The sequence below is a fragment of the Hemitrygon akajei genome, unplaced genomic scaffold, assembly GCF_048418815.1.
Source record: "Hemitrygon akajei unplaced genomic scaffold, sHemAka1.3 Scf000103, whole genome shotgun sequence".
In the NCBI taxonomy this organism is placed as follows: domain Eukaryota; kingdom Metazoa; phylum Chordata; class Chondrichthyes; order Myliobatiformes; family Dasyatidae; genus Hemitrygon; species Hemitrygon akajei.
Genome location: NW_027331989.1, coordinates 1,325,316 through 1,350,251, shown reverse-complemented (window position 1 = coordinate 1,350,251; position 24,936 = coordinate 1,325,316).

Here is a 24,936-nt window from a genome sequence, read left to right as displayed (position 1 = left end):
ACATGTACCCGTCCATAACCTCCCTGTCTCACTGGAACATCCCACTGCAGAACTCCACACAAATATGCATTGAACCTGTACCCTCGATAACCTCCCTGTCTCACTGGAACTCACTAATGCAGAACTCCACACAAATATGCCCTGAACCTGTACCCGTCCATAACCTCCCTGTCTCATTGGAACGTACCACTGCAGAACTCAACACAAATATGCCCTGAACCTGTACCCCTCCATAACCTCCCTGTCTCACTGGATCGTACCAATGCAGAACTCCACACAAATATGCCCTGAACCTGTACCCCTCCATAACCTCGCTGTCTCACTGGAACGTCCCAACGCAGAACTCCACACAAATCTGCCCTGAACCTGTACGCCTCCATAACCTCCCTGTCTCACTGGAACTCACCAATGCAGAACTCCACACAAATATGCCCTGAACCTGTACCCGTCCATAACCTCCCTGTCTCACTGGAACGTACCAATGCAGAACTCCACACAAATATGCCCTGAACATGTACCCGTCCATAACCTCCCTGTCTCACTGGAACATCCCACTGTAGAACTCCACACAAATATGCATTGAACCTGTACCCTCCATAACCTACCTGTCTCACTGGAACGTACCACTGCAGAACTCAACACAAATATGCCCTGTAGCTGTACCCTCCATAACATCCCTGTCTCACTGGAACATACCAATGCAGAACTCCACACAAATATGCCCTGAACATGTACCCGTCCATAACCTCCCTGTCTCACTGGAACATCCCACTGCAGAACTCCACACAAATATGCATTGAACCTGTACCCTCCATAAACTCCCTCTCTCACTGGAACGTACCACTGCAGAACTCAACACAAATATGCCCTGTAGCTGTACCCTCCATAACCTCCCTGTCTCACTGGAACGTACCAATGCAGAACTCCACACAAATATGCCCTGAACATGTACCCGTCCATAACCTCCCTGTCTCACTGGAACAGCCCACTGCAGAACTCCACACAAATATGCATTGAACCTGTACCCTCCATAACCTCCCTGTCTCACTGGAACTCACCAATGCAGAACTCCACACAAATATGCCCTGAACCTGTACCCGTCCATAACCTCCCTGTCTCACTGGAACGTACCACTGCAGAACTCAACACAAATATGCCCTGTAGCTGTACCCTCCATAACCTCCCTGTCTCACTGGAACGTACCAATGCAGAACTCAACACAAATATGCCCTGAACATGTACCCGTCCATAACCTCCCTGTCTCACTGGAACATCCCACTGCAGAACTCCACACAAATATGCATTGAACCTGTACCCTCCATAAACTCCCTGTCTCACTGGAACGTACCACTGCAGAACTCAACACAAATATGCCCTGTAGCTGTACCCTCCATAACCTCCCTGTCTCACTGGAACGTACCAATGCAGAACTCCACACAAATATGCCCTGAACATGTACCCGTCCATAACCTCCCTGTCTCACTGGAACAGCCCACTGCAGAACTCCACACAAATATGCATTGAACCTGTACCCTCCATAACCTCCCTGTCTCACTGGAACTCACCAATGCAGAACTCCACACAAATATGCCCTGAACCTGTACCCGTCCATAACCTCCCTGTCTCACTGGAACGTACCACTGCAGAACTCAACACAAATCTGCCCTGTAGCTGTACCCTCCATAACCTCCCTGTCTCACTGGAACGTACCAATGCAGAACTCAACACAAATATGCCCTGAACATGTACCCGTCCATAACCTCCCTGTCTCACTGGAACGTACCACTGCAGAACTCAACACAAATATGCCCTGTAGCTGTACCCTCCATAACCTCCCTGTCTCACTGGAACATACCAATGCAGAACTCCACACAAATATGCCCTGAACATGTACCCGTCCATAACCTCCCTGTCTCACTGGAACATCCAACTGCAGAACTCCACACAAATATGCATTGAACCTGTACCCTCCATAACCTCCCTGTCTCACTGGAACGTACCACTGCAGAACTCAACACAAATATGCCCTGTAGCTGTACCCTCCATAACCTCCCTGTCTCACTGGAACGTACCAATGCAGAACTCCACACAACTATGCCCTGAACATGTACCCGTCCATAACCTCCCTGTCTCACTGGAACATCCCACTGCAGAACTCCACACAAATATGCATTGAACCTGTACCCTTCAAAACCTCCCTGTCTCACTGGAACTCACCAATGCAGAACTCCACACAAATATGCCCTGAACCTGTACCCGTCCATAACCTCCCTGTCTCACTGGAACGTACCACTGCAGAACTCAACACAAATATGCCCTGTAGCTGTACCCTCCATAACCTCCCAGTCTCACTGGAACGTACCAATGCAGAACTCCACACAAATATGCCCTGAACATGTACCCGTCCATAACCTCCCTGTCTCACTGGAACTTCCCACTGCAGAACTCCACACAAATATGCATTGAACCTGTACCCTCCATAACCTCCCTGTCTCACTGGAACTCACCAATGCAGAACTCCACACAAATATGCCCTGAACCTGTACCCGTCCATAACTTCCCTGTCTCACTGGAACGTACCACTGCAGAACTCAACACAAATATGCCCTGTAGCTGTACCCTCCATAACCTCCCTGTCTCACTGGAACGTACCAATGCAGAACTCCACACAAATATGCCCTGAACATGTACCCGTCCATAACCTCCCTGTCTCACTGGAACATCCCACTGCAGAACTCCACACAAATATGCATTGAACCTGTACCCTCGATAACCTCCCTGTCTCACTGGAACTCACTAATGCAGAACTCCACACAAATATGCCCTGAACCTGTACCCGTCCATAACCTCCCTGTCTCATTGGAACGTACCACTGCAGAACTCAACACAAATATGCCCTGAACCTGTACCCCTCCATAACCTCCCTGTCTCACTGGATCGTACCAATGCAGAACTCCACACAAATATGCCCTGAACCTGTACCCCTCCATAACCTCGCTGTCTCACTGGAACGTCCCAACGCAGAACTCCACACAAATCTGCCCTGAACCTGTACGCCTCCATAACCTCCCTGTCTCACTGGAACTCACCAATGCAGAACTCCACACAAATATGCCCTGAACCTGTACCCGTCCATAACCTCCCTGTCTCACTGGAACGTACCAATGCAGAACTCCACACAAATATGCCCTGAACATGTACCCGTCCATAACCTCCCTGTCTCACTGGAACATCCCACTGTAGAACTCCACACAAATATGCATTGAACCTGTACCCTCCATAACCTACCTGTCTCACTGGAACGTACCACTGCAGAACTCAACACAAATATGCCCTGTAGCTGTACCCTCCATAACCTCCCTGTCTCACTGGAACGTACCAATGCAGAACTCCACACAAATCTGCCCTGAACCTGTACGCCTCCATAACCTCCCTGTCTCACTGGAACTCACCAATGCAGAACTCCACACAAATATGCCCTGAACCTGTACCCGTCCATAACCTCCCTGTCTCACTGGAACGTACCACTGCAGAACTCAACACAAATATGCCCTGTAGCTGTACCCTCCATAACCTCCCTGTCTCACTGGAACATACCAATGCAGAACTCCACACAAATATGCCCTGAACATGTACCCGTCCATAACCTCCCTGTCTCACTGGAACATCCAACTGCAGAACTCCACACAAATATGCATTGAACCTGTACCCTCCATAACCTCCCTGTCTCACTGGAACGTACCACTGCAGAACTCAACACAAATATGCCCTGTAGCTGTACCCTCCATAACCTCCCTGTCTCACTGGAACGTACCAATGCAGAACTCCACACAAATATGCCCTGAACATGTACCCGTCCATAACCTCCCTGTCTCACTGGAACATCCCACTGCAGAACTCCACACAAATATGCCCTGAACCTGTACCCGTCCATAACCTCCCTGTCTCACTGGAACGTACCACTGCAGAACTCAACACAAATCTGCCCTGTAGCTGTACCCTCCATAACCTCCCTGTCTCACTGGAACGTACCAATGCAGAACTCAACACAAATATGCCCTGAACATGTACCCGTCCATAACCTCCCTGTCTCACTGGAACGTACCACTGCAGAACTCAACACAAATATGCCCTGTAGCTGTACCCTCCATAACCTCCCTGTCTCACTGGAACATACCAATGCAGAACTCCACACAAATATGCCCTGAACATGTACCCGTCCATAACCTCCCTGTCTCACTGGAACATCCAACTGCAGAACTCCACACAAATATGCATTGAACCTGTACCCTCCATAACCTCCCTGTCTCACTGGAACGTACCACTGCAGAACTCAACACAAATATGCCCTGTAGCTGTACCCTCCATAACCTCCCTGTCTCACTGGAACGTACCAATGCAGAACTCCACACAACTATGCCCTGAACATGTACCCGTCCATAACCTCCCTGTCTCACTGGAACATCCCACTGCAGAACTCCACACAAATATGCATTGAACCTGTACCCTTCAAAACCTCCCTGTCTCACTGGAACTCACCAATGCAGAACTCCACACAAATATGCCCTGAACCTGTACCCGTCCATAACCTCCCTGTCTCACTGGAACGTACCACTGCAGAACTCAACACAAATATGCCCTGTAGCTGTACCCTCCATAACCTCCCAGTCTCACTGGAACGTACCAATGCAGAACTCCACACAAATATGCCCTGAACATGTACCCGTCCATAACCTCCCTGTCTCACTGGAACTTCCCACTGCAGAACTCCACACAAATATGCATTGAACCTGTACCCTCCATAACCTCCCTGTCTCACTGGAACTCACCAATGCAGAACTCCACACAAATATGCCCTGAACCTGTACCCGTCCATAACCTCCCTGTCTCACTGGAACGTACCACTGCAGAACTCAACACAAATATGCCCTGTAGCTGTACCCTCCATAACCTCCCTGTCTCACTGGAACGTACCAATGCAGAACTCCACACAAATATGCCCTGAACATGTACCCGTCCATAACCTCCCTGTCTCACTGGAACATCCCACTGCAGAACTCCACACAAATATGCATTGAACCTGTACCCTCGATAACCTCCCTGTCTCACTGGAACTCACTAATGCAGAACTCCACACAAATATGCCCTGAACCTGTACCCGTCCATAACCTCCCTGTCTCATTGGAACGTACCACTGCAGAACTCAACACAAATATGCCCTGAACCTGTACCCCTCCATAACCTCCCTGTCTCACTGGATCGTACCAATGCAGAACTCCACACAAATATGCCCTGAACCTGTACCCCTCCATAACCTCGCTGTCTCACTGGAACGTCCCAACGCAGAACTCCACACAAATCTGCCCTGAACCTGTACGCCTCCATAACCTCCCTGTCTCACTGGAACTCACCAATGCAGAACTCCACACAAATATGCCCTGAACCTGTACCCGTCCATAACCTCCCTGTCTCACTGGAACGTACCAATGCAGAACTCCACACAAATATGCCCTGAACATGTACCCGTCCATAACCTCCCTGTCTCACTGGAACATCCCACTGTAGAACTCCACACAAATATGCATTGAACCTGTACCCTCCATAACCTACCTGTCTCACTGGAACGTACCACTGCAGAACTCAACACAAATATGCCCTGTAGCTGTACCCTCCATAACCTCCCTGTCTCACTGGAACGTACCAATGCAGAACTCCACACAAATCTGCCCTGAACCTGTACGCCTCCATAACCTCCCTGTCTCACTGGAACTCACCAATGCAGAACTCCACACAAATATGCCCTGAACCTGTACCCGTCCATAACCTCCCTGTCTCACTGGAACGTACCACTGCAGAACTCAACACAAATATGCCCTGTAGCTGTACCCTCCATAACCTCCCTGTCTCACTGGAACATACCAATGCAGAACTCCACACAAATATGCCCTGAACATGTACCCGTCCATAACCTCCCTGTCTCACTGGAACATCCAACTGCAGAACTCCACACAAATATGCATTGAACCTGTACCCTCCATAACCTCCCTGTCTCACTGGAACGTACCACTGCAGAACTCAACACAAATATGCCCTGTAGCTGTACCCTCCATAACCTCCCTGTCTCACTGGAACGTACCAATGCAGAACTCCACACAAATATGCCCTGAACATGTACCCGTCCATAACCTCCCTGTCTCACTGGAACATCCCACTGCAGAACTCCACACAAATATGCATTGAACCTGTACCCTCCATAACCTCCCTGTCTCACTGGAACTCACCAATGCAGAACTCCACACAAATATGCCCTGAACCTCTACCCGTCCATAACCTCCCTGTCTCATTGGAACGTACCACTGCAGAACTCAACACAAATATGCCCTGAACCTGTACCCCTCCATAACCTCCCTGTCTCACTGGATCGTACCAATGCAGAACTCCACACAATTATGTCCTGAACCTGTACCCCTCCATAACCTCGCTGTCTCACTGGAACGTCCCAACGCAGAACTCCACACAAATCTGCCCTGAACCTGTACGCCTCCATAACTCCCTGTCTCACTGGAACTCACCAATGCAGAACTCCACACATATATGCCCTGAACCTGTACCCGTCCATAACCTCCCTGTCTCACTGGAACGTACCAATGCAGAACACCACACAAATATGCCCTGAACATGTACCCGTCCATAACCTCCCTGTCTCACTGGAACATCCCCTGCAGAACTCCACACAAATATGCATTGAACCTGTACCCTCCATAACCTCCCTGTCTCACTGGAACACACCAATGCAGAACTCCACACAAATATGCCCTGAACCTGTACCCTCCATAACCTCCCTGTCTCACTGTAATGTACCAATGCAGAACTCCACACAAATATGCCCTGAACATGTACCCGTCCATAACCTCCCTGTCTCACTGGAACATCCCACTGCAGAACTCCACACAAATATGCATTGAACCTGTACCCTCCATAACCTCCCTGTCTCACTGGAAAGTACCAATGCAGAACTCCACACAAATATGCCCTGAACCTGTACCCGTCCATAACCTCCCTGTCTCATTGGAACGTAGCACTGCAGAACTCCACACAAATATGCCCTGAACCTGTACCCCTCCATAACCTCCCTGTCTCACTGGATCGTACCAATGCAGAACTCCACACAAATATGCCCTGAACCTGTACCCCTCCATAACCTCGCTGTCTCACTGGAACGTCCCAACGCAGAACTCCACACAAATCTGCCCTGAACCTGTACGCCTCCATAACCTCCCTGTCTCACAGGAACTCACCAATGCAGAACTCCACACAAATATGCCCTGAACCTGTACCCGTCCATAACCTCCCTGTCTCACTGGAACGTACCACTGCAGAACTCAACACAAATATGCCCTGTAGCTGTACCCTCCATAACCTCCCTGTCTCACTGGAACGTACCAATGCAGAACTCCACACAAATATGCCCTGAACATGTACCCGTCCATAACCTCCCTGTCTCACTGGAACATCCCACTGCAGAACTCCACACAAATATGCATTGAACCAGTACCCTCCATAACCTCCCTGTCTCACTGGAACGTACCACTGCAGAACCCAACACAAATATGCCCTGTAGCTGTACCCTGCATAACCTCCCTGTCTCACTGGAACGTACCAATGCAGAACTCCACACAAAACTGCCCTGAACCTGTACGCCTCCATAACCTCCCTGTCTCACTGGAACTCACCAATGCAGAACTCCACACAAATATGCCCTGAACCTGTACCCGTCCATAACCTCCCTGTCTCACTGGAACGTACCACTGCAGAACTCAACACAAATATGCCCTGTAGCTGTACCCTCCATAACCTCCCTGTCTCACTGGAACATACCAATGCAGAACTCCACACAAATATGCCCTGAACATGTACCCGTCCATAACCTCCCTGTCTCACTGGAACATCCCACTGCAGAACTCCACACAAATATGCATTGAACCTGTACCCTCCATAAACTCCCTCTCTCACTGGAACGTACCACTGCAGAACTCAACACAAATATGCCCTGTAGCTGTACCCTCCATAACCTCCCTGTCTCACTGGAACGTACCAATGCAGAACTCCACACAAATATGCCCTGAACATGTACCCGTCCATAACCTCCCTGTCTCACTGGAACAGCCCACTGCAGAACTCCACACAAATATGCTTTGAACCTGTACCCTCCATTACCTCCCTGTCTCACTGGAACTCACCAATGCAGAACTCCACACAAATATGCCCTGAACCTGTACCCGTCCATAACCTCCCTGTCTCACTGGAACGTACCACTGCAGAACTCAACACAAATATGCCCTGTAGCTGTACCCTCCATAACCTCCCTGTCTCACTGGAACGTACCAATGCAGAACTCAACACAAATATGCCCTGAACATGTACCCGTCCATAACCTCCCTGTCTCACTGGAACATCCCACTGCAGAACTCCACACAAATATGCATTGAACCTGTACCCTCCATAAACTCCCTGTCTCACTGGAACGTACCACTGCAGAACTCAACACAAATATGCCCTGTAGCTGTACCCTCCATAACCTCCCTGTCTCACTGGAACGTACCAATGCAGAACTCCACACAAATATGCCCTGAACATGTACCCGTCCATAACCTCCCTGTCTCACTGGAACAGCCCACTGCAGAACTCCACACAAATATGCATTGAACCTGTACCCTCCATAACCTCCCTGTCTCACTGGAACTCACCAATGCAGAACTCCACACAAATATGCCCTGAACCTGTACCCGTCCATAACCTCCCTGTCTCACTGGAACGTACCACTGCAGAACTCAACACAAATCTGCCCTGTAGCTGTACCCTCCATAACCTCCCTGTCTCACTGGAACGTACCAATGCAGAACTCAACACAAATATGCCCTGAACATGTACCCGTCCATAACCTCCCTGTCTCACTGGAACGTACCACTGCAGAACTCCACACAAATATGCATTGAACCTGTACCCTCCATAACCTCCCTGTCTCACTGGAACGTACCACTGCAGAACTCAACACAAATATGCCCTGTAGCTGTACCCTCCATAACCTCCCTGTCTCACTGGAACGTACCAATGCAGAACTCCACACAAATATGCCCTGAACATGTACCCGTCCATAACCTCCCTGTCTCACTGGAACATCCCACTGCAGAACTCCACACAAATATGCATTGAACCTGTACCCTCCATAACCTCCCTGTCTCACTGGAACTCACCAATGCAGAACTCCACACAAATATGCCCTGAACCTCTACCCGTCCATAACCTCCCTGTCTCATTGGAACGTACCACTGCAGAACTCAACACAAATATGCCCTGAACCTGTACCCCTCCATAACCTCCCTGTCTCACTGGATCGTACCAATGCAGAACTCCACACAATTATGTCCTGAACCTGTACCCCTCCATAACCTCGCTGTCTCACTGGAACGTCCCAACGCAGAACTCCACACAAATCTGCCCTGAACCTGTACGCCTCCATAACTCCCTGTCTCACTGGAACTCACCAATGCAGAACTCCACACATATATGCCCTGAACCTGTACCCGTCCATAACCTCCCTGTCTCACTGGAACGTACCAATGCAGAACACCACACAAATATGCCCTGAACATGTACCCGTCCATAACCTCCCTGTCTCACTGGAACATCCCCTGCAGAACTCCACACAAATATGCATTGAACCTGTACCCTCCATAACCTCCCTGTCTCACTGGAACACACCAATGCAGAACTCCACACAAATATGCCCTGAACCTGTACCCTCCATAACCTCCCTGTCTCACTGTAATGTACCAATGCAGAACTCCACACAAATATGCCCTGAACATGTACCCGTCCATAACCTCCCTGTCTCACTGGAACATCCCACTGCAGAACTCCACACAAATATGCATTGAACCTGTACCCTCCATAACCTCCCTGTCTCACTGGAAAGTACCAATGCAGAACTCCACACAAATATGCCCTGAACCTGTACCCGTCCATAACCTCCCTGTCTCATTGGAACGTACCACTGCAGAACTCCACACAAATATGCCCTGAACCTGTACCCCTCCATAACCTCCCTGTCTCACTGGATCGTACCAATGCAGAACTCCACACAAATATGCCCTGAACCTGTACCCCTCCATAACCTCGCTGTCTCACTGGAACGTCCCAACGCAGAACTCCACACAAATCTGCCCTGAACCTGTACGCCTCCAAAACCTCCCTGTCTCACAGGAACTCACCAATGCAGAACTCCACACAAATATGCCCTGAACCTGTACCCGTCCATAACCTCCCTGTCTCACTGGAACGTACCACTGCAGAACTCAACACAAATATGCCCTGTAGCTGTACCCTCCATAACCTCCCTGTCTCACTGGAACGTACCAATGCAGAACTCCACACAAATATGCCCTGAACATGTACCCGTCCATAACCTCCCTGTCTCACTGGAACATCTCACTGCAGAACTCCACACAAATATGCATTGAACCAGTACCCTCCATAACCTCCCTGTCTCACTGGAACGTACCACTGCAGAACCCAACACAAATATGCCCTGTAGCTGTACCCTCCATAACCTCCCTGTCTCACTGGAACGTACCAATGCAGAACTCCACACAAAACTGCCCTGAACCTGTACGCCTCCATAACCTCCCTGTCTCACTGGAACTCACCAATGCAGAACTCCACACAAATATGCCCTGAACCTGTACCCGTCCATAACCTCCCTGTCTCACTGGAACGTACCACTGCAGAACTCAACACAAATATGCCCTGTAGCTGTACCCTCCATAACCTCCCTGTCTCACTGGAACATACCAATGCAGAACTCCACACAAATATGCCCTGAACATGTACCCGTCCATAACCTCCCTGTCTCACTGGAACATCCCACTGCAGAACTCCACACAAATATGCATTGAACCTGTACCCTCCATAAACTCCCTCTCTCACTGGAACGTACCACTGCAGAACTCAACACAAATATGCCCTGTAGCTGTACCCTCCATAACCTCCCTGTCTCACTGGAACGTACCAATGCAGAACTCCACACAAATATGCCCTGAACATGTACCCGTCCATAACCTCCCTGTCTCACTGGAACAGCCCACTGCAGAACTCCACACAAATATGCATTGAACCTGTACCCTCCATAACCTCCCTGTCTCACTGGAACTCACCAATGCAGAACTCCACACAAATATGCCCTGAACCTGTACCCGTCCATAACCTCCCTGTCTCACTGGAACGTACCACTGCAGAACTCAACACAAATATGCCCTGTAGCTGTACCCTCCATAACCTCCCTGTCTCACTGGAACGTACCAATGCAGAACTCAACACAAATATGCCCTGAACATGTACCCGTCCATAACCTCCCTGTCTCACTGGAACATCCCACTGCAGAACTCCACACAAATATGCATTGAACCTGTACCCTCCATAAACTCCCTGTCTCACTGGAACGTACCACTGCAGAACTCAACACAAATATGCCCTGTAGCTGTACCCTCCATAACCTCCCTGTCTCACTGGAACGTACCAATGCAGAACTCCACACAAATATGCCCTGAACATGTACCCGTCCATAACCTCCCTGTCTCACTGGAACAGCCCACTGCAGAACTCCACACAAATATGCATTGAACCTGTACCCTCCATAACCTCCCTGTCTCACTGGAACTCACCAATGCAGAACTCCACACAAATATGCCCTGAACCTGTACCCGTCCATAACCTCCCTGTCTCACTGGAACGTACCACTGCAGAACTCAACACAAATCTGCCCTGTAGCTGTACCCTCCATAACCTCCCTGTCTCACTGGAACGTACCAATGCAGAACTCAACACAAATATGCCCTGAACATGTACCCGTCCATAACCTCCCTGTCTCACTGGAACAGCCCACTGCAGAACTCCACACAAATATGCATTGAACCTGTACCCTCCATAACCTCCCTGTCTCACTGGAACTCACCAATGCAGAACTCCACACAAATATGCCCTGAACCTGTACCCGTCCATAACCTCCCTGTCTCACTGGAACGTACCACTGCAGAACTCAACACAAATATGCCCTGTAGCTGTACCCTCCATAACCTCCCTGTCTCACTGGAACGTACCAATGCAGAACTCAACACAAATATGCCCTGAACATGTACCCGTCCATAACCTCCCTGTCTCACTGGAACATCCCACTGCAGAACTCCACACAAATATGCATTGAACCTGTACCCTCCATAAACTCCCTGTCTCACTGGAACGTACCACTGCAGAACTCAACACAAATATGCCCTGTAGCTGTACCCTCCATAACCTCCCTGTCTCACTGGAACGTACCAATGCAGAACTCCACACAAATATGCCCTGAACATGTACCCGTCCATAACCTCCCTGTCTCACTGGAACAGCCCACTGCAGAACTCCACACAAATATGCATTGAACCTGTACCCTCCATAACCTCCCTGTCTCACTGGAACTCACCAATGCAGAACTCCACACAAATATGCCCTGAACCTGTACCCGTCCATAACCTCCCTGTCTCACTGGAACGTACCACTGCAGAACTCAACACAAATATGCCCTGTAGCTGTACCCTCCATAACCTCCCTGTCTCACTGGAACATACCAATGCAGAACTCCACACAAATATGCCCTGAACATGTACCCGTCCATAACCTCCCTGTCTCACTGGAACATCCCACTGCAGAACTCCACACAAATATGCATTGAACCTGTACCCTCCATAAACTCCCTCTCTCACTGGAACGTACCACTGCAGAACTCAACACAAATATGCCCTGTAGCTGTACCCTCCATAACCTCCCTGTCTCACTGGAACGTACCAATGCAGAACTCCACACAAATATGCCCTGAACATGTACCCGTCCATAACCTCCCTGTCTCACTGGAACAGCCCACTGCAGAACTCCACACAAATATGCATTGAACCTGTACCCTCCATAACCTCCCTGTCTCACTGGAACTCACCAATGCAGAACTCCACACAAATATGCCCTGAACCTGTACCCGTCCATAACCTCCCTGTCTCACTGGAACGTACCACTGCAGAACTCAACACAAATATGCCCTGTAGCTGTACCCTCCATAACCTCCCTGTCTCACTGGAACGTACCAATGCAGAACTCAACACAAATATGCCCTGAACATGTACCCGTCCATAACCTCCCTGTCTCACTGGAACATCCCACTGCAGAACTCCACACAAATATGCATTGAACCTGTACCCTCCATAAACTCCCTGTCTCACTGGAACGTACCACTGCAGAACTCAACACAAATATGCCCTGTAGCTGTACCCTCCATAACCTCCCTGTCTCACTGGAACGTACCAATGCAGAACTCCACACAAATATGCCCTGAACATGTACCCGTCCATAACCTCCCTGTCTCACTGGAACAGCCCACTGCAGAACTCCACACAAATATGCATTGAACCTGTACCCTCCATAACCTCCCTGTCTCACTGGAACTCACCAATGCAGAACTCCACACAAATATGCCCTGAACCTGTACCCGTCCATAACCTCCCTGTCTCACTGGAACGTACCACTGCAGAACTCAACACAAATATGCCCTGTAGCTGTACCCTCCATAACCTCCCTGTCTCACTGGAACATACCAATGCAGAACTCCACACAAATATGCCCTGAACATGTACCCGTCCATAACCTCCCTGTCTCACTGGAACATCCCACTGCAGAACTCCACACAAATATGCATTGAACCTGTACCCTCCATAAACTCCCTCTCTCACTGGAACGTACCACTGCAGAACTCAACACAAATATGCCCTGTAGCTGTACCCTCCATAACCTCCCTGTCTCACTGGAACGTACCAATGCAGAACTCCACACAAATATGCCCTGAACATGTACCCGTCCATAACCTCCCTGTCTCACTGGAACAGCCCACTGCAGAACTCCACACAAATATGCATTGAACCTGTACCCTCCATAACCTCCCTGTCTCACTGGAACTCACCAATGCAGAACTCCACACAAATATGCCCTGAACCTGTACCCGTCCATAACCTCCCTGTCTCACTGGAACGTACCACTGCAGAACTCAACACAAATATGCCCTGTAGCTGTACCCTCCATAACCTCCCTGTCTCACTGGAACGTACCAATGCAGAACTCAACACAAATATGCCCTGAACATGTACCCGTCCATAACCTCCCTGTCTCACTGGAACATCCCACTGCAGAACTCCACACAAATATGCATTGAACCTGTACCCTCCATAAACTCCCTGTCTCACTGGAACGTACCACTGCAGAACTCAACACAAATATGCCCTGTAGCTGTACCCTCCATAACCTCCCTGTCTCACTGGAACGTACCAATGCAGAACTCCACACAAATATGCCCTGAACATGTACCCGTCCATAACCTCCCTGTCTCACTGGAACAGCCCACTGCAGAACTCCACACAAATATGCATTGAACCTGTACCCTCCATAACCTCCCTGTCTCACTGGAACTCACCAATGCAGAACTCCACACAAATATGCCCTGAACCTGTACCCGTCCATAACCTCCCTGTCTCACTGGAACGTACCACTGCAGAACTCAACACAAATCTGCCCTGTAGCTGTACCCTCCATAACCTCCCTGTCTCACTGGAACGTACCAATGCAGAACTCAACACAAATATGCCCTGAACATGTACCCGTCCATAACCTCCCTGTCTCACTGGAACGTACCACTGCAGAACTCAACACAAATATGCCCTGTAGCTGTACCCTCCATAACCTCCCTGTCTCACTGGAACATACCAATGCAGAACTCCACACAAATATGCCCTGAACATGTACCCGTCCATAACCTCCCTGTCTCACTGGAACATCCAACTGCAGAACTCCACACAAATATGCATTGAACCTGTACCCTCCATAACCTCCCTGTCTCACTGGAACGTACCACTGCAGAACTCAACACAAATATGCCCTGTAGCTGTACCCTCCATAACCTCCCTGTCTCACTGGAACGTACCAATGCAGAACTCCACACAACTATGCCCTGAACATGTACCCGTCCATAACCTCCCTGTCTCACTGGAACATCCCACTGCAGAACTCCACACAAATATGCATTGAACCTGTACCCTTCAAAACCTCCCTGTCTCACTGGAACTCACCAATGCAGAACTCCACACAAATATGCCCTGAACCTGTACCCTCCATAACCTCCCTGTCTCACTGGAACTCACCAATGCAGAACTCCACACAAATATGCCCTGAACCTGTACCCGTCCATAACCTCCCTGTCTCACTGGAACGTACCACTGCAGAACTCAACACAAATATGCCCTGTAGCTGTACCCTCCATAACCTCCCTGTCTCACTGGAACGTACCAATGCAGAACTCCACACAAATATGCCCTGAACATGTACCCGTCCATAACCTCCCTGTCTCACTGGAACATCCCACTGCAGAACTCCACACAAATATGCATTGAACCTGTACCCTCCATAACCTCCCTGTCTCACTGGAACTCACCAATGCAGAACTCCACACAAATATGCCCTGAACCTGTACCCGTCCATAACCTCCCTGTCTCACTGGAACGTACCACTGCAGAACTCAACACAAATATGCCCTGTAGCTGTACCCTCCATAACCTCCCTGTCTCACTGGAACGTACCAATGCAGAACTCAACACAAATATGCCCTGAACATGTACCCGTCCATAACCTCCCTGTCTCACTGGAACATCCCACTGCAGAACTCCACACAAATATGCATTGAACCTGTACCCTCCATAAACTCCCTGTCTCACTGGAACGTACCACTGCAGAACTCAACACAAATATGCCCTGTAGCTGTACCCTCCATAACCTCCCTGTCTCACTGGAACGTACCAATGCAGAACTCCACACAAATATGCCCTGAACATGTACCCGTCCATAACCTCCCTGTCTCACTGGAACAGCCCACTGCAGAACTCCACACAAATATGCATTGAACCTGTACCCTCCATAACCTCCCTGTCTCACTGGAACTCACCAATGCAGAACTCCACACAAATATGCCCTGAACCTGTACCCGTCCATAACCTCCCTGTCTCACTGGAACGTACCACTGCAGAACTCAACACAAATATGCCCTGTAGCTGTACCCTCCATAACCTCCCTGTCTCACTGGAACATACCAATGCAGAACTCCACACAAATATGCCCTGAACATGTACCCGTCCATAACCTCCCTGTCTCACTGGAACATCCCACTGCAGAACTCCACACAAATATGCATTGAACCTGTACCCTCCATAAACTCCCTCTCTCACTGGAACGTACCACTGCAGAACTCAACACAAATATGCCCTGTAGCTGTACCCTCCATAACCTCCCTGTCTCACTGGAACGTACCAATGCAGAACTCCACACAAATATGCCCTGAACATGTACCCGTCCATAACCTCCCTGTCTCACTGGAACAGCCCACTGCAGAACTCCACACAAATATGCATTGAACCTGTACCCTCCATAACCTCCCTGTCTCACTGGAACTCACCAATGCAGAACTCCACACAAATATGCCCTGAACCTGTACCCGTCCATAACCTCCCTGTCTCACTGGAACGTACCACTGCAGAACTCAACACAAATATGCCCTGTAGCTGTACCCTCCATAACCTCCCTGTCTCACTGGAACGTACCAATGCAGAACTCAACACAAATATGCCCTGAACATGTACCCGTCCATAACCTCCCTGTCTCACTGGAACATCCCACTGCAGAACTCCACACAAATATGCATTGAACCTGTACCCTCCATAAACTCCCTGTCTCACTGGAACGTACCACTGCAGAACTCAACACAAATATGCCCTGTAGCTGTACCCTCCATAACCTCCCTGTCTCACTGGAACGTACCAATGCAGAACTCCACACAAATATGCCCTGAACATGTACCCGTCCATAACCTCCCTGTCTCACTGGAACAGCCCACTGCAGAACTCCACACAAATATGCATTGAACCTGTACCCTCCATAACCTCCCTGTCTCACTGGAACTCACCAATGCAGAACTCCACACAAATATGCCCTGAACCTGTACCCGTCCATAACCTCCCTGTCTCACTGGAACGTACCACTGCAGAACTCAACACAAATCTGCCCTGTAGCTGTACCCTCCATAACCTCCCTGTCTCACTGGAACGTACCAATGCAGAACTCAACACAAATATGCCCTGAACATGTACCCGTCCATAACCTCCCTGTCTCACTGGAACGTACCACTGCAGAACTCAACACAAATATGCCCTGTAGCTGTACCCTCCATAACCTCCCTGTCTCACTGGAACATACCAATGCAGAACTCCACACAAATATGCCCTGAACATGTACCCGTCCATAACCTCCCTGTCTCACTGGAACATCCAACTGCAGAACTCCACACAAATATGCATTGAACCTGTACCCTCCATAACCTCCCTGTCTCACTGGAACGTACCACTGCAGAACTCAACACAAATATGCCCTGTAGCTGTACCCTCCATAACCTCCCTGTCTCACTGGAACGTACCAATGCAGAACTCCACACAACTATGCCCTGAACATGTACCCGTCCATAACCTCCCTGTCTCACTGGAACATCCCACTGCAGAACTCCACACAAATATGCATTGAACCTGTACCCTTCAAAACCTCCCTGTCTCACTGGAACTCACCAATGCAGAACTCCACACAAATATGCCCTGAACCTGTACCCTCCATAACCTCCCTGTCTCACTGGAACTCACCAATGCAGAACTCCACACAAATATGCCCTGAACCTGTACCCGTCCATAACCTCCCTGTCTCACTGGAACGTACCACTGCAGAACTCAACACAAATATGCCCTGTAGCTGTACCCTCCATAACCTCCCTGTCTCACTGGAACGTACCAATGCAGAACTCCACACAAATATGCCCTGAACATGTACCCGTCCATAACCTCCCTGTCTCACTGGAACATCCCACTGCAGAACTCCACACAAATATGCATTGAACCTGTACCCTCCATAACCTCCCTGTCTCACTGGAACTCACCAATGCAGAACTCCACACAAATATGCCCTGAACCTCTACCCGTCCATAACCTCCCTGTCTCATTGGAACGTACCACTGCAGAACTCAACACAAATATGCCCTGTAGCTGTACCCTCCATAACCTCCCTGTCTCACTGGAACATACCAATGCAGAACTCCACACAAATATGCCCTGAACATGTACCCGTCCATAACCTCCCTGTCTCACTGGAACATCCCACTGCAGAACTCCACACAAATATGCATTGAACCTGTACCCTCCATAAACTCCCTCTCTCACTGGAACGTACCACTGCAGAACTCAACACAAATATGCCCTGTAGCTGTACCCTCCATAACCTCCCTGTCTCACTGGAACGTACCAATGCAGAACTCCACACAAATATGCCCTGAACATGTACCCGTCCATAACCTCCCTGTCTCACTGGAACAGCCCACTGCAGAACTCCACACAAATATGCATTGAACCTGTACCCTCCATAACCTCCCTGTCTCACTGGAACTCACCAATGCAGAACTCCACACAAATATGCCCTGAACCTGTACCCGTCCATAACCTCCCTGTCTCACTGGAACGTACCACTGCAGAACTCAACACAAATATGCCCTGTAGCTGTACCCTCCATAACCTCCCTGTCTCACTGGAACGTACCAATGCAGAACTCAACACAAATATGCCCTGAACATGTACCCGTCCATAACCTCCCTGTCTCACTGGAACATCCCACTGCAGAACTCCACACAAATATGCATTGAACCTGTACCCTCCATAAACTCCCTGTCTCACTGGAACGTACCACTGCAGAACTCAACACAAATATGCCCTGTAGCTGTACCCTCCATAACCTCCCTGTCTCACTGGAACGTACCAATGCAGAACTCCACACAAATATGCCCTGAACATGTACCCGTCCATAACCTCCCTGTCTCACTGGAACAGCCCACTGCAGAACTCCACACAAATATGCATTGAACCTGTACCCTCCATAACCTCCCTGTCTCACTGGAACTCACCAATGCAGAACTCCACACAAATATGCCCTGAACCTGTACCCGTCCATAACCTCCCTGTCTCACTGGAACGTACCACTGCAGAACTCAACACAAATCTGCCCTGTAGCTGTACCCTCCATAACCTCCCTGTCTCACTGGAACGTACCAATGCAGAACTCAACACAAATATGCCCTGAACATGTACCCGTCCATAACCTCCCTGTCTCACTGGAACGTACCACTGCAGAACTCAACACAAATATGCCCTGTAGCTGTACCCTCCATAACCTCCCTGTCTCACTGGAACATACCAATGCAGAACTCCACACAAATATGCCCTGAACATGTACCCGTCCATAACCTCCCTGTCTCACTGGAACATCCAACTGCAGAACTCCACACAAATATGCATTGAACCTGTACCCTCCATAACCTCCCTGTCTCACTGGAACGTACCACTGCAGAACTCAACACAAATATGCCCTGTAGCTGTACCCTCCATAACCTCCCTGTCTCACTGGAACGTACCAATGCAGAACTCCACACAACTATGCCCTGAACATGTACCCGTCCATAACCTCCCTGTCTCACTGGAACATCCCACTGCAGAACTCCACACAAATATGCATTGAACCTGTACCCTTCAAAACCTCCCTGTCTCACTGGAACTCACCAATGCAGAACTCCACACAAATATGCCCTGAACCTGTACCCTCCATAACCTCCCTGTCTCACTGGAACTCACCAATGCAGAACTCCACACAAATATGCCCTGAACCTGTACCCGTCCATAACCTCCCTGTCTCACTGGAACGTACCACTGCAGAACTCAACACAAATATGCCCTGTAGCTGTACCCTCCATAACCTCCCTGTCTCACTGGAACGTACCAATGCAGAACTCCACACAAATATGCCCTGAACATGTACCCGTCCATAACCTCCCTGTCTCACTGGAACATCCCACTGCAGAACTCCACACAAATATGCATTGAACCTGTACCCTCCATAACCTCCCTGTCTCACTGGAACTCACCAATGCAGAACTCCACACAAATATGCCCTGAACCTCTACCCGTCCATAACCTCCCTGTCTCACTGGAACAGCCCACTGCAGAACTCCACACAAATATGCATTGAACCTGTACCCTCCATAACCTCCCTGTCTCACTGGAACTCACCAATGCAGAACTCCACACAAATATGCCCTGAACCTGTACCCGTCCATAACCTCCCTGTCTCACTGGAACGTACCACTGCAGAACTCAACACAAATCTGCCCTGTAGCTGTACCCTCCATAACCTCCCTGTCTCACTGGAACGTACCAATGCAGAACTCAACACAAATATGCCCTGAACATGTACCCGTCCATAACCTCCCTGTCTCACTGGAACAGCCCACTGCAGAACTCCACACAAATATGCATTGAACCTGTACCCTCCATAACCTCCCTGTCTCACTGGAACTCACCAATGCAGAACTCCACACAAATATGCCCTGAACCTGTACCCGTCCATAACCTCCCTGTCTCACTGGAACGTACCACTGCAGAACTCAACACAAATATGCCCTGTAGCTGTACCCTCCATAACCTCCCTGTCTCACTGGAACGTACCAATGCAGAACTCAACACAAATATGCCCTGAACATGTACCCGTCCATAACCTCCCTGTCTCACTGGAACATCCCACTGCAGAACTCCACACAAATATGCATTGAACCTGTACCCTCCATAAACTCCCTGTCTCACTGGAACGTACCACTGCAGAACTCAACACAAATATGCCCTGTAGCTGTACCCTCCATAACCTCCCTGTCTCACTGGAACGTACCAATGCAGAACTCCACACAAATATGCCCTGAACATGTACCCGTCCATAACCTCCCTGTCTCACTGGAACAGCCCACTGCAGAACTCCACACAAATATGCATTGAACCTGTACCCTCCATAACCTCCCTGTCTCACTGGAACTCACCAATGCAGAACTCCACACAAATATGCCCTGAACCTGTACCCGTCCATAACCTCCCTGTCTCACTGGAACGTACCACTGCAGAACTCAACACAAATATGCCCTGTAGCTGTACCCTCCATAACCTCCCTGTCTCACTGGAACATACCAATGCAGAACTCCACACAAATATGCCCTGAACATGTACCCGTCCATAACCTCCCTGTCTCACTGGAACATCCCACTGCAGAACTCCACACAAATATGCATTGAACCTGTACCCTCCATAAACTCCCTCTCTCACTGGAACGTACCACTGCAGAACTCAACACAAATATGCCCTGTAGCTGTACCCTCCATAACCTCCCTGTCTCACTGGAACGTACCAATGCAGAACTCCACACAAATATGCCCTGAACATGTACCCGTCCATAACCTCCCTGTCTCACTGGAACAGCCCACTGCAGAACTCCACACAAATATGCATTGAACCTGTACCCTCCATAACCTCCCTGTCTCACTGGAACTCACCAATGCAGAACTCCACACAAATATGCCCTGAACCTGTACCCGTCCATAACCTCCCTGTCTCACTGGAACGTACCACTGCAGAACTCAACACAAATATGCCCTGTAGCTGTACCCTCCATAACCTCCCTGTCTCACTGGAACGTACCAATGCAGAACTCAACACAAATATGCCCTGAACATGTACCCGTCCATAACCTCCCTGTCTCACTGGAACATCCCACTGCAGAACTCCACACAAATATGCATTGAACCTGTACCCTCCATAAACTCCCTGTCTCACTGGAACGTACCACTGCAGAACTCAACACAAATATGCCCTGTAGCTGTACCCTCCATAACCTCCCTGTCTCACTGGAACGTACCAATGCAGAACTCCACACAAATTTGCCCTGAACATGTACCCGTCCATAACCTCCCTGTCTCACTGGAACAGCCCACTGCAGAACTCCACACAAATATGCATTGAACCTGTACCCTCCATAACCTCCCTGTCTCACTGGAACTCACCAATGCAGAACTCCACACAAATATGCCCTGAACCTGTACCCGTCCATAACCTCCCTGTCTCACTGGAACGTACCACTGCAGAACTCAACACAAATATGCCCTGTAGCTGTACCCTCCATAACCTCCCTGTCTCACTGGAACATACCAATGCAGAACTCCACACAAATATGCCCTGAACATGTACCCGTCCATAACCTCCCTGTCTCACTGGAACATCCCACTGCAGAACTCCACACAAATATGCATTGAACCTGTACCCTCCATAACCTCCCTGTCTCACTGGAACTCACCAATGCAGAACTCCACACAAATATGCCCTGAACCTCTACCCGTCCATAACCTCCCTGTCTCATTGGAACGTACCACTGCAGAACTCAACACAAATATGCCCTGTAGCTGTACCCTCCATAACCTCCCTGTCTCACTGGAACATACCAATGCAGAACTCCACACAAATATGCCCTGAACATGTACCCGTCCATAACCTCCCTGTCTCACTGGAACATCCCACTGCAGAACTCCACACAAATATGCATTGAACCTGTACCCTCCATAAACTCCCTCTCTCACTGGAACGTACCACTGCAGAACTCAACACAAATATGCCCTGTAGCTGTACCCTCCATAACCTCCCTGTCTCACTGGAACGTACCAATGCAGAACTCCACACAAATATGCCCTGAACATGTACCCGTCCATAACCTCCCTGTCTCACTGGAACAGCCCACTGCAGAACTCCACACAAATATGCATTGAACCTGTACCCTCCATAACCTCCCTGTCTCACTGGAACTCACCAATGCAGAACTCCACACAAATATGCCCTGAACCTGTACCCGTCCATAACCTCCCTGTCTCACTGGAACGTACCACTGCAGAACTCAACACAAATATGCCCTGTAGCTGTACCCTCCATAACCTCCCTGTCTCACTGGAACGTACCAATGCAGAACTCAACACAAATATGCCCTGAACATGTACCCGTCCATAACCTCCCTGTCTCACTGGAACATCCCACTGCAGAACTCCACACAAATATGCATTGAACCTGTACCCTCCATAAACTCCCTGTCTCACTGGAACGTACCACTGCAGAACTCAACACAAATATGCCCTGTAGCTGTACCCTCCATAACCTCCCTGTCTCACTGGAACGTACCAATGCAGAACTCCACACAAATATGCCCTGAACATGTACCCGTCCATAACCTCCCTGTCTCACTGGAACAGCCCACTGCAGAACTCCACACAAATATGCATTGAACCTGTACCCTCCATAACCTCCCTGTCTCACTGGAACTCACCAATGCAGAACTCCACACAAATATGCCCTGAACCTGTACCCGTCCATAACCTCCCTGTCTCACTGGAACGTACCACTGCAGAACTCAACACAAATCTGCCCTGTAGCTGTACCCTCCATAACCTCCCTGTCTCACTGGAACGTACCAATGCAGAACTCAACACAAATATGCCCTGAACATGTACCCGTCCATAACCTCCCTGTCTCACTGGAACGTACCACTGCAGAACTCAACACAAATATGCCCTGTAGCTGTACCCTCCATAACCTCCCTGTCTCACTGGAACATACCAATGCAGAACTCCACACAAATATGCCCTGAACATGTACCCGTCCATAACCTCCCTGTCTCACTGGAACATCCAACTGCAGAACTCCACACAAATATGCATTGAACCTGTACCCTCCATAACCTCCCTGTCTCACTGGAACGTACCACTGCAGAACTCAACACAAATATGCCCTGTAGCTGTACCCTCCATAACCTCCCTGTCTCACTGGAACGTACCAATGCAGAACTCCACACAACTATGCCCTGAACATGTACCCGTCCATAACCTCCCTGTCTCACTGGAACATCCCACTGCAGAACTCCACACAAATATGCATTGAACCTGTACCCTTCAAAACCTCCCTGTCTCACTGGAACTCACCAATGCAGAACTCCACACAAATATGCCCTGAACCTGTACCCTCCATAACCTCCCTGTCTCACTGGAACTCACCAATGCAGAACTCCACACAAATATGCCCTGAACCTGTACCCGTCCATAACCTCCCTGTCTCACTGGAACGTACCACTGCAGAACTCAACACAAATATGCCCTGTAGCTGTACCCTCCATAACCTCCCTGTCTCACTGGAACGTACCAATGCAGAACTCCACACAAATATGCCCTGAACATGTACCCGTCCATAACCTCCCTGTCTCACTGGAACATCCCACTGCAGAACTCCACACAAATATGCATTGAACCTGTACCCTCCATAACCTCCCTGTCTCACTGGAACTCACCAATGCAGAACTCCACACAAATATGCCCTGAACCTCTACCCGTCCATAACCTCCCTGTCTCACTGGAACAGCCCACTGCAGAACTCCACACAAATATGCATTGAACCTGTACCCTCCATAACCTCCCTGTCTCACTGGAACTCACCAATGCAGAACTCCACACAAATATGCCCTGAACCTGTACCCGTCCATAACCTCCCTGTCTCACTGGAACGTACCACTGCAGAACTCAACACAAATCTGCCCTGTAGCTGTACCCTCCATAACCTCCCTGTCTCACTGGAACGTACCAATGCAGAACTCAACACAAATATGCCCTGAACATGTACCCGTCCATAACCTCCCTGTCTCACTGGAACAGCCCACTGCAGAACTCCACACAAATATGCATTGAACCTGTACCCTCCATAACCTCCCTGTCTCACTGGAACTCACCAATGCAGAACTCCACACAAATATGCCCTGAACCTGTACCCGTCCATAACCTCCCTGTCTCACTGGAACGTACCACTGCAGAACTCAACACAAATATGCCCTGTA